The 12,959-nt window shown below is 48.2% G+C and overlaps 1 long non-coding RNA gene across 2 annotated transcripts in view; it reads right to left on the reverse strand.

The window, feature by feature from the left end:
- Positions 1-12,959, reverse strand: part of LOC140213257 (uncharacterized) — a 65,747-nt gene that overhangs the window by 12,271 nt on the left and 40,517 nt on the right. Inside the window, exon 2 of one of the 2 annotated variants that reach the window (XR_011890211.1) lies at positions 8,698-8,945. The exons of the other annotated variant lie outside the window; for it this stretch is intronic. This is a non-coding gene — a long non-coding RNA (uncharacterized lncRNA). The remainder of the gene's footprint in view (positions 1-8,697; positions 8,946-12,959) is intronic. 2 annotated transcript variants of the gene reach the window in all.

Consider the following 12,959-nt stretch of genomic DNA (forward strand, 5'->3'; position numbering starts at 1 on the left):
GAACAAACAGCTATAGACGATATTCTAATTGACATTAAGAGAAAAAAAATGGTGCTAAGTAGGTCATGTAATGCACAGATTAGGTAACCGTTGGACCACAGGGTCGCAGAATGGGTACCAAGAGAAGGGAAACGCAGTCGAGAACGGAAGAAGACTAGGTGGGGCAATGAAATGAGGAAATTCCTGGGCGCTACTTGGAATCGGTTGGCGCAGGACAGGGGTAATTGGAGATCGCCTTCATCCTGCAGTGGACATAAAAGATGATGATTATGATGATGATGATCATGATGATGATGCTCGCTTTGTCGCCGGGGAAGTTGAACGATCCGGGAGACATGGGTAACTGTCATGCTCGCAGCGCGTCTCCTGTTTGCTATTCACTGTTGGCATGGTGCTTTGAGCACCAGTAGAACGCGCTCAAACGCAAGCGAACGTATGGTCAGTCCGGCCGGTGCCCGTTAAATTTCCATACCAGTAGCTAGGGGAGAGATTGGTGGCCTCCAAAATACAAAATGCCAAGACCCGCTTGTTAGATTCTGCCAATTTCAGTGAAGTTTGCTGAAGACACAAGTGCCGAGGTTTATGCAGTCCAATTGGACATTTTTCTTTTCATTTTGCATGCCTTTCATTTTCAACATTACCATGTGGTAGATTGAGCAGCGCTCGCTTGCACAACGATAATGTTTTTTAAGCTTCTTATGCACTGTGCAGTTAGGTCCTCTCAATGATGGCCAATTTTAATTTGATGTGCGCTACCGGACTAGCTCATGCGAAACAGTGCTGTTGTTCTTGTGTGCGCTATGTGGTCGTTTCGAAACGCTCTGATTAGGATGGCTCGTATTGGTAGATATTAAATTTCAATATCTAGCTATTTTCTGTGACGTATATTTGCAATCTGTAATGCCTGTGTGTGTTGTAGGAACGATATTCCAAGAGTGTAATTGGCGCTTGCGCGGTATTTATCATAAACCGCTTTGCTTCGCATATTGTCACACGCTTTGCAAGTCTGTGTATTAAGAGTGCGGCACAAACGACAAAATTAAGAATAACACTCCTAAATATGCTGTTTCCCTACGAGGTCAAGCCGAGGGCGTTTGAACTATACACAGAAAAGTAGACGTCGGAAGAGCAGGTTACATAACTTGTTTCTTCTAAGTGGCGCATCATTTTATCTTCACGTCCATAAGATTTCTTATGCGAACTTGGCTTGCTGAGAAGCGCCGGGTCTAATACGCCGGGCATTGCGCAGCCGCGTATAGGTAACCTTGTTCAAAACGAGCCATTGAATCAGCTTCCGTCTTGTATGTGACTATCTGTGCGTGCCACAGTTGAATACCGCTCTTAGACGCCAACTTGCGCGACCGGCCATGAGCGGCTCTTCAACGAACGTGCAACAGCGCTACGGTAGCCGACGCTCACGATGTCCACCAAGGAAAGATCACGATCGACTAGTCGCGAGCTGCATAGAGAACCCTCAATTACTACCGAGCCCAAGGGGCAGCCTACCGCCGGGCTGGCCCACCGCCTCTCTTAATCACCCCCGCTCACATTGAATGCACACTGGCCCCGGCTTCAATGGGCCGCCTGCAAACATCTTTCACGCCAACTTATGCAACAGCTGCATGCGTATGCACCGCTGCATATACTGGGCATGCGCGGTGATGTATCGCCAACTTCATCGTCATCTTCATAGTGCCTTCATCGGCACTGCCATGGTCATCATGACACGTGAGCAGCGGAACACACGGACGCAGGCTGCAATAAAGCTGTGGTGCTTGCGGCGTTATGTCTGACTGATGTCAGTGTTTTTAAGCCTAGTGCGACATATCAGTGGCGACGAGGCCTAGCGTCGCTAGGTGAGAAGACCCGCGTCAGCATGAGTGCTGGATGGCCACCGGAATTTGCCGATGCAGAAGGTACGTGGCCTACGTATCGCGTTCGCCTGGAGGCATACTTTGAGGCTCATAGCATCGTGGACCCAACGAAGAAACGAGCGCTGCTCCTCGCTTCGCTCACGGATAGTGCTGTGCGTGTGGTGCAGGGCCGGTGTCAACCAAAAAAGGTGAATGAACTGAGCTATGAGGAAGTCGTCGGGTATCTGGAAGATCACTATGCTCCGGAGGCCAACGAGATCTCTGCAAGTTATGCTTTCTTCATGCGTTCGCAACAAGACGGGGAAGCTGCTCAGGACTTCATTGCGGACATTCGACGCCTAGCTGAGAAGTGTAACTTCGGCACGTCATTGGAGCGCATGTTGAGGGATCGAATCGTTTGCGGAGTATTCCTTTCCCGGAATCAACAGTGACCATTCTGGACCCCAGTTGATCTCGCACTACTCCTGGTATCCACCTGCGACGACTTGTTCGGAAAACGCGCAGCCAGACTGGGTCACCTGCCTGAACTGGAGACCCTCCAACTCGTGGTTGGATTTCTAGTGACCTTTCCTCGGGAGCGATACAGTCCAGCTTTGTTCTTATTTGGTACCCCAATAATAGTTCCGCCTGCGACTTTCCATCCTTGACGGCCGTTCGGCGATATCGACATAAAACCCGCGATATGCGTATTTTGAGGTCTATTCCGGGGTTCTTCTTTAGTCCTTCCTTGAGCGTACGCACAGCTCGTTCGGCTAACCCATTCGACTGTGGATGATAAGGGGCTGTTGTGAGTTGTTGCACATTGTTCCGTGCCAGAAACTGACGAAAAACTTTGCCCACAAATTGTGGTGCGTTATCAGAAACAAAGGTTTTTGGAAGGCCGAACCGTGCAAATATTGATCTTAGCGCGTTGGCCGTGGTTTGCGAAGTGGCAGTTTTCATTGGAATGGCTACCATCCATTTCGTTTCCGAGTCGACGACGACTAAGACCATTTGTCCGTCCAACGGGCCTGCGAAATCTGCGTGCAGCCGGCTCCACCTTTCCCCGGTGGCTGGCCAGGCCAAAGGTATCTGTGCTGGTGGCATCGCTGAAGCCTGCGCACATGTGGAACATGAGTTCACCAGTCGCTCTATGTCGGAATCCAGTCCCGGATACCAAAACAACGTTCTCGCTGTGGTTTTCATGGCTGTCATGCCGGGGTGTGTCTCGTGCAAAAGACGCAACACACGCCTTGCCACCGCCAGGGGTAGAACAATGCGATGTCCCCAGTACACCAAATTATGGCTGACTGTAAGCTCTGTTCTTCTGTTGAAGTACGGCCGGAGATGCTCATGGCCCTGCGGAAGATATGACGGCCATCCCTGGGAAATCCATTTTTTAACCTGCAGAAGGCTGGTGTCTCGATTAGTCAGATGTTCAACCTCGCGGACGCAAAGCGCTGTTTCCTCCAGAGAGTGGGCATACAAAACGTACTCGTCGGCAGCAGAGTCCCGCGGCTCCTCCATTACTGGCAAGGGCAACCGACTGAGGGCATCAGCATTGGAATGGTCACTGCCCTTCCGGTACTGCAATGTGTAGTTGTAGTTGCCATGAAACAAGGCCCAACGCTGTATTCTTGCGGCCGCCATCGGTGGTATGGCTTTACCTGGATTGAATAAACCAGTAAGAGGCTTGTGGCCTGTTACTAAGACGAACTGATGTCCGTACAGGTAGTCTTTAAACCGGGCGACGCCGAATACCAGTGCCAAAGCTTCTTTTTCTAACTGCGAGTAATTGCGCTAGCTCTTGGTAAGTGTCCTGGACCGGAATCCGATGGGGTAGTCAACACCATTCACGCGGTGCGACAAAACGGCCCCAATGCCTACTGATGATGCATCGCACTCCAGCCGCAGTGGCTTATCCGGGTCGAAGTGAGCCAGAAACTTGGAAGCCACAATTGCCTGCTTAACTTGCTGAAATGCTTTCTCTTGTTCCTGGCTCCATTGCCACTTGACTCCTTTGGATAAGAGAGCATGTAGCGGAGCTAGCATGGTGGCCAGATTGGGCAGGAACTTGCCGTAGTAATTTATGAGACCGAGAAAAGCTTTCAGCTCACTCTCCGAGGTGGGCTTTGGGGCTTCAACAACGGCTTTGATATTGTCGTCCTTCGGTCGCAGACCCTTCGCGTCGATACGATGACCGAGAAATGTGACTTCGTCTTGCCGAAACTTGCACTTTCCCTTGTTCAGTTGGAGACCATACACCCGCAGCCGCTGCAGCACGGTTTTGAGCCTAGATGAATCATGTTTTTTCTCGGCGATGATAATGTCATCCAGGTACACCTGCACTCCAGGAATATCCCCCAGCAGTCCGTCCATTCGCCTTTGGAATATGGCTGGAGCAGAACTTACGCCAAACGGTAATCTGTTAAAACAAAAGAGACCCTTCTGGGTGTTGAGGACTGTTATCTTCTTTGCTTCCTCATCCAATGGCAACTGGTTGCAGGCTTAACGCAAATCCAAGGTCGTGAATACTACGCCACCGTTTAACCTAGCAAAAATGTCGTCCACTCGAGGCAACGGGTATTGTTCTACCACAGTGGCCGCATTCACAGTCATACGGAAGTCTCCACACAGTCGGAGGGACCCATCGCCATTCAAAACGGGTACCACAGGGGTTGCCCATTCAGCGGTTTTTACCGGCGTCAAAACGCCTTCCGCAACCAGCTGATCCAACGATTCAGACATCTTATCTCTGAGAGCGTAGGGTACACTACGGGCCTTAAAGAACCGTGGACACGCGTTTTCTTTCAATTGAAAAGTGACCGGTGGTCCTTTGCACAGGCCGAGTCCCGGAGCAAACACGTCGGCATATTCGTCAAGCAGCTGTTGCAGACCTGTGCTCACAGCCTGTATTCCAACCGGTTGCAGATTCGCTACCACATTCGACAACATTGCCACTCCAACTTCATTACATGCCTTGATGGTGTCTCTGCCGCACAAAGATGGTCCGGAGCTGTCGACCACTATGACAGTACCAGGAATATCTTTCCCGTCGCACGTAGCGGTCATGCTAAGCTGGCCGACAACTGGAAGTTCTCCCAAGAGACAAGAGAGCTTGAGCTGTGAACTCTCCAACGGAGGCCAGAGCTGCTTGTACTTGCGGAACACCGTTACGGGAATGACGCTTACAGGTGACCCCGCGTCCACCAACATAGTGAGCGGAACGTTATTCCATCTGATGTCCTTGTAAATAGGCCTAACCTTGCGGATACTGGCTGCGTGATGGAGAACCGCTGTAATCGTGTGCAAGGCGTCGTTGTCGTCCGAGCTTGTGTCCTCTCCGGCTGCCATGGCGTACGAACCCTAGCGCCGTTGCCTTGCTAGATAAGATCCCTGCCGACGGTCACTATTTGTGCTAGACAGGCACATCCGACGTAGATGTCCTCGTTTCCCACACCGGTGGCACACCGCGCGAAGGTGTTTGCACTCGTCCTCAGCATGCGATTCTCCACACCTTCCACACACGTCGCGTTGTTCCGGGTTGGAACGTCGCTTCGAGGAATGGCTCTTTTGTCGGGCAAAATGTACTTCTGAGTGCGCCGAGTTCATGCTCCTGGCATTTTCAACAGCTCTCTGTGCCGAGACAGCAAAGTCTTCAGCCTCTTCTAAGGTGAGCTTCCGTCGCGTCAGTAAATGGCGCCGAACGTCTTCATCCAGCACTCCGCAAACGATTCGATCCCTCAACATGCGCTCCAATGAGGTGCCGAAGTTACACTTCTCAGCTAGGCGTTGAATGTCCTCAATAAAGTCCTGAGCAGCTTCCCCGTCTTGTTGCGAACGCATGAAGAAAGCATAACTTGCAGCGATCTCGTTGACCTCCGGAGCATAGTGATCTTCCAGATACCCGACGACTTCCTCATAGCTCAGTTTATTCACCTTTTTTGGTTGACACCGGCCCTGCACCACACGCACAGCACTGTCCGTGAGCGAAGCGATGAGCAGCGCTCACTTCTTCGTTGGGTCCACGATGCTATGAGCCTCAAAGTACGCCTCCAGGCGAACGCGATACGTAGGCCACGTACCTTCTGCATCGGCAAATTTGGAGACGGTGGCGAAGTATTCACGACCTTGGATTTGCGTCAAGCCTACAACCAGTTGCCATTGGATGAGGAAGCTAAGAAGATAACAGTGCTCAACACCCAGAAGGGTCTCTTTTGTTTTAACAGATTACCGTTTGGCGTAAGTTCTGCTCCAGCCATATTCCAAAGGCGAATGGACGGACTGCTGGGGGATATTCCTGGAGTGCAGGTGTACCTGGATGACATTATCATCGCCGAGAAAAAACATGATTCATCTAGGCTCAAAACCGTGCTGCAGCGGCTGCGGGTGTATGGTCTCCAACTGAACATGGTGGCATGGTGGCCCAATCTGGCCACCATGCTAGCTCCGCTACATGCTCTCTTATCCAAAGGAGTCAAGTGGCAATGGAGCCAGGAACAGGAGAAAGCATTTCAGCAAGTTAAGCAGGCAATTGTGGCTTCCAAGTTTCTGGCTCACTTCGACCCGGATAAGCCACTGCGGCTGGAGTGCGATGCATCATCAGTAGGCATTGGGGCCGTTTTGTCAAACCGCGTGAATGGTGTTGACTACCCCATCGGATTCCGGTCCAGGACACTTACCAAGAGCGAGCGCAATTACTCGCAGTTAGAAAAAGAAGCTTTGGCACTGGTATTCGGCGTCGCCCGGTTTAAAGACTACCTGTACGGACATCAGTTCGTCTTAGTAACAGACCACAAGCCTCTTACTGGTTTATTCAATCCAGGTAAAGCAATACCACCGATGGCGGCCGCAAGAATGCAGCGTTGGGCCTTGTTTCTTGGCAACTACAACTACACATTGCAGTACCGGAAGGGCAGTGACCATACCAATTCTGATGCCCTCAGTCGGTTGCCCTTGCCAGTAATGGAGGAGCCGCGGGACTCTGCTGCCGACGAGTACGTTTTGTATGCCCACTCTCTGGAGGAAACAGCGCTTTGCGCCCGCTAGGTTGAACATCTGACTAATCGAGACACCAGCCTTCTGCAGGTTAAAAAATGGATTTCCCAGGGATGGCCGTCATATCTTCCGCAGGGCCATGAGCATCTCCGGCCGTACTTCAACCGAAGAACAGAGCTTACAGTCAGCCATAATTTCGTGTACTTGGGACATCGCATTGTTCTACCCCTGGCGGCGGCAAGGCGTGTGTTGCGTCTTTTGCACGAGACACACCCCGGCATGACAGCCATGAAAACCACAGCGAGAACGTTGTTTTGGTATCCGGGACTGGATTCCGACATAGAGCGACTGGTGAACTCATGTTCCACATGTGCGCAGGCTTCGGCGATGCCACCAGCACAGATACCTTTGGCCTGGCCAGCCACTGGGGAAAGGTGGAGCCGGCTGCACGCAGATTTCGCAGGCCCGTTGGACGGACAAATGGTCTTAGTCGTCGTCGACTCGGAAACGAAATGGATGGAAGCCATTCCAATGAAAACTGCCACTTCCCAAACCACGGCCAACGCGCTAAGATCAATATTTGCACGGTTCGGCCTTCCAAAAACCTTTGTTTCTTATAACGGACCACAATTTGTGGGCAAAGTTTTTCATGAGTTTCTGGCACGGAACAATGTGCAACAACTCACAACAGCCCCTTATCATCCACAGTCGAATGGGTTAGCCGAACGAGCTGTGCGTACGCTCAAGGAAGGACTAAAGAAGAACCCCGGAATAGACCTCAATATACGCATAGCGCGGGTTTTATGTCGATATCGCCGAACGCCCGTCAAGGATGGAAAGTCGCCGGCGGAACTCTTATTGGGGTACCAAATAAGAACAAAGCTGGACTGTATCGCTCCCGAGGAAAGGTTACCAGAAATCCAACCACGAGTTGGAGGGTCTCCAGTTCAGGCAGGTGACCCAGTCTGGATGCGCGATTTCCGAACAAGTCGTCGCAGGTGGATACCAGGAGTAGTGCGAGATCACCTGGGGTCCAGAATGGTCACTGTTAATTCCGGGAAAGGAATTCAGCGGCGACACTTGGACCAGGTGAGACGTCGAACTGTCTCAGACTCTTTCTCGAAACAGAGGGTAGCCGTAAACCCTGCAGATAGCACCCCAATCACGTCGCGACATAGTCCGGAACTGGCCCAGACGGATAGCCCGCCACCGTTACGAAGATCGACCCAACAGCGACGGCCTCCTGAACGCTTGGACCTGTAAGAGGGGAAGAAGTGATGTATCGCCAACTTCATCGTCATCTTCATCGTGCCTTCATCGGCACTGCCATGATCATCATGACACGTGAGCAGCGGAACACACGGACGCAGGCTGCAATGAAGCTGTGGTGCTTGCGGCGTTATGTCTGACTGATGTCAGTGTTTTTAAGCCTAGTGCGACATATCACGCGGCTGCTCCAGGAGAAAGCAAGTGCTTAAAGTAAATTTTTGCGGGGCAGGAATCAATTGAAACCGCATGGTATACAGTAAATCAGGATGGTTTCGTATACATTCTTACAAGATAGGCGCGTGACGTGAGAACTTCGCCTTGACGTTACTAGACGCGGCGCTTCCAGGAGGCGTGAAGGAGAGGAGGTTGGAGGCAGACAGTCTTCGCACATGACGAATTTCGATGGCAACCATACGGTATGTTGCTATTTTGATTCATTACTAATCGCATCAGCGTCGACATTCATTGTGAGATGCGTTATGCGAGAATATTGTTTTTTTCATCTTTTAACAGCAACAAAGAAGTTGCGTACTAGAGCCTTTTTTCCGTCGTCAGGGAATTCAGGTATAGGTCATACTCTGTTTGAAGAGGAATGAAGCCTCCCTTTTCTCTGGAGCCTCTCGATGTCTCCTTGTAGCGTTGATCGTCTCCGCAAAACGAGGAATTCCCTATTCGCACTTCGCATTCCGGAAAACACGTTGTCCCTAGGGTGCGTGGATGTTTTCTCTTAGTCCATGATTTCGGAAATTCAATAATGAACGTCTCGAAGTAAACTCAGCCACTTGCAACGATGTGCGAGAACTGGTATTCTGATCCAAGCATGACCTGCATGTGCAAAGGTGCCACTTAGTCTTCGTAGGTTCGAGAAATAGCGGCCATGTTCGACCGCAAGTACAAGTGCACGCGCCGACGTATTTTTTTGAAGGGAAGAAGAAATGATTCGATAACACGCTTACTTGTGATTGGCTGTTAAGGTTACATTTTCATCGTTTTTACGCGAACATAGCTTCATATTAGATGCAATCGTAATATCCACAATATACGAAGTCAAGTAAAATTGTATATTTACATCATAATATATGGTTAGCGACGCAAATGCAATGCAACGTCTATCCAGACGTTTCGCGATCAGCAAGCGTCAAATAATGCAGCAAATTTTCGCGGAATTTCGGCCGTCATTACAACGGGACAAAGGGGAACATGAGACGTCCTCACTTTCTGTACATTAACCATCGTCCCACGTGTTATAGTGCTTGTAATCACAGATGAGAGTTCCAGAGACATTTATATGATGATGATTATTGAAGTTTATTGGCGCAAGGGCATCTGAGGCCAAAGAGCGCCAGTACATGTGTTTTGGTATAGTAAAATTGGGAGTTTAGGGCTATGACTTAAAATAAAGGCTGTATAGAGGCCTACACGTAAGATATGTCTATAAATGCTTGTGCATCAATTCTAAAATAATTATTAAAGTAAGTGTAAAGCCTTAAATGCATTGGTTACTGGCACACATCGTAAATTATTGTAGATTGTGCGAGTCTATAGCTGTACAATTCTTACTTACACATGAAGAGCGAGAGCTGAGACATACTTTTGTACATCAGACCATATCTCACGTGTGAGTAACAATCTGATGGTTAGGATGCTTTGCGATCACGTCTAGAAAGTTAACTTGTGCAAGATAATTAAGCACTCTTTTAAAGTTAAAAAGTGCATCCTCTGAGAAGAACATTGAGGGATGGGGGCGTATATGTTGTGTGTAAAGTTCCCTAAAATGAGCCACTCGCTCTCGGTGAAGTTGAGTACATTGAGTGAAGACATGTAGGATGGTTAGGCTCTCACCGCAGCGTGTGCACGTAGTGGGTCAGTTGCAGTTAAGAGGTATTTGTGTGTGCCATAAGTGTGTCCTATTCTGAGTCGTGCCTGCCTGACTTCGGTGAGTCGATGAAGCTTCAGCGCGAAACATTTGGTTAACTGAGGTTTAAGAAAGGGCAGCTTATTTTCAACTTCGTTGTCCCATTCAGCTTGCCAATGATTACAGAGGGCCTTTCGTACGGCAGGTTTCATGTCTACACCAGGTATCCAGGTTACATCAATTGCATCCCGATTAGCCGCTTGTCCAGCATTTTTATCCGCCATTTTATTGCCTGCGATCCCAGAGTGGCCTGGCACCCAGCATAGAACAACAGCAAGGTGTTTATACGCTACCTGAATTAGTTGAAGGATCATGTTTAATACAGGGTTTTGGCTTGATTTCCGAGAGGACAGGGCTGTGACAATGCTTAAAGAATCGGTGTATATTATAGACTTTTGTATCTTGTGCTGTACTATATACCTAACAGTGATTAGAATACCGTACGCTTCCATTGTGAAGATGCTGCTCTGTTTATGTAAAATTTTAGAGTTGGACAAGCTTGGACCGTGGGCTGCACATGATACCGAATTTGCAGACTTTGAAGCATCAGTGAAAAATGCAATAGATCTGTACTTGTCTTCAAGAGCCATGAAATGTTGCTGGATGAGGGAACTTGGACAACTCTTTTTGTTAAGCTCTGTAAAGGACAAGTCACAGGTGACTGAACATTGCTCCCAAGGTGGGATGGATTCAGCATAGTCACTTTCCTGAAGATCTGCAAAAACTATTGCAAGTTTTTCCGCAACAGACTTTACTGCTAATGGGAACGGCGGGGCGTGATAAGGCCGGTTGAAATACAACTGGTTTGTGGACTGATCATTTATGAGTGCTTTTCATGGATGCTGTTTTAGCGACATCGTTCTTATTGCATAGGTGACTCCGAGATATGTGCGCTGATAATCCAGTGGCCACTGATCCGACTTTGCATAGAGACTTTGGACAGGGTTCGTACGAAAGGCACCAAGTGCTAGGCGGATACCTAAGTGATAGATAGGATCGAGTAGCTTAAGTGCTGTATTTGAAGCTTACGGGTAACCAATACATTCATAGTCTGCGTGACAACACAAGGCTTTTAAAAAGAGATAGGAGATAACACCTATCTGTTCCCCACGACTAGTGAGATAAAATTTTTAAAAGGTTCATATTTTTAAGACACTTCAGCTTCAACTGTTTTATATGGTGCATGAAGGTTGGCTTACTATCAAAGATTACGCCAGAAATTTTTGTTCTTGTTTAATTACCTGGCTTCTCCCATTCATCGTAATGCATGGGTCTTGACATACCCCTCTTCTTCGGGAAAACAGCACGCAGGTAGTCTTCTCTGCACTCAATCTAAAACCGTTTTCGTCTCCCCATTTCGCGAGCCGATTGACGCGTAACTGTATCTGGCGTTCACATATGGACAGATTGCAAGATTTAAAACTAACTTGGATGTCGTACACATAGAATAAGACACTATGGGTGGTATAGCAGAGTGGAGAGAGTTCATTTTTATAACAAAAAGTGTGCAACTTAGCATTTCTCCCTTTGGTACTCCGTTTTTTTGAACAAAAGTGCGCAATAGTACGTTGCCAATTCTTACGCGGAACTTCCTTTCAGATGGGTAATTTTGCAAGATGTTGAGTATATAGCCACAAATTCCATAGGATGGGAGGTCTTGCAGAATACCGTATTGCCAGGCAGTATCGTATGCATTCTCAAGATCAAAGAATACAGATAGACAGTATTAGCTGTGTACAAATGCATCACGTATATATGACTCAAGGAGAACAAGATTATCGGTTGTAGACCTTGCTCTTCGGAAGCCAGATTGGTGAGGGTCCAATATACTATTATATTCCAAAAAGAAAACAAGCCGACGGTTAATCATTTTTGTTCAAATATTTTAAGTAAGCGGCTAGTGAGTGCAATTGGTCTGTAATTGTTAACTAAGGAGGGATCTTTGCCGTGTTTCGTATTGGCAGCACTATTGCCTCCTTCCAAGATCAAGGTTTATGACCAGTTGCAAAAATCTTATTGTATAGACCTGAGATGCAGTTTAGGGTCTCACCAGGCAGATTGTTTCATAAGTTACTGTGTCAGAACCTGGACCGGAGCAGTCACAACAGCCTAGGACAAGATTGAGTTCGTGGAATGTTAATGGTCTGTTGTACCCTTCTGATGACTTGTTTGGCCGCAGAAGAATATTTTCAGCTATTCTTTTATGGTGTAAGAACATTTTGTAATAATTTTCCGAACTTGATATTCTCAAGTTGCTCGCCAAGAGTGTTTGCTTCATCTTCTATTGAACCACCGGAGCCAGTGACGAGAGGGAATGTATTTGGACGTTGTCCTTTTAGTTTACATAACCTGCTATATATTTTGCTAACATCCGTGTATGAGTTTATTGAGAATACGTAGCGTGTCCAGCCTTCTCTTTTGGATATTCTGCGGCTACGGCGGCCATTTGCTTTGCACCGCTTAAAATCTATTAGATTTTGTGTTGTTGGTAGCATGAAAATCTACTCCATGCTTTGTTCTGGCGTTTCCTGGCGGTTTCGCAGTCTTTGTTGCACCGCGGTTTTGGATTGACTTTATCTGTGCAGGACTGAAGTATGCAGTTTTAGCAGAACAGAGTATATGTTCAGTGATGTAGGTGGTCAGTTCCTCTACACCTAGGTGGCCCACATCTTCCAGGGACAATTTACATAGGTTTCTAACTTTCGACTAGTCTGCACTATGAGTTTTCTACTTTTTGGGGTAAGCTGGTCCATCGTGCCACTTTGTTGTTCCTAGGAGTGTTGGGATGTGATCGCTCCCACATAGATTACTAATAACTCTCCACTGCAGGTATGGAAGAAGTGATGGTTACCCTATGGCTAAGTCTATACACGGATACATGTTGTGTGTAGGACTGTAAAAAGTTGGCTCTGTCTTGTTAAATG

The sequence above is a fragment of the Dermacentor andersoni genome, chromosome 9 (assembly GCF_023375885.2).
Source record: "Dermacentor andersoni chromosome 9, qqDerAnde1_hic_scaffold, whole genome shotgun sequence".
In the NCBI taxonomy this organism is placed as follows: domain Eukaryota; kingdom Metazoa; phylum Arthropoda; class Arachnida; order Ixodida; family Ixodidae; genus Dermacentor; species Dermacentor andersoni.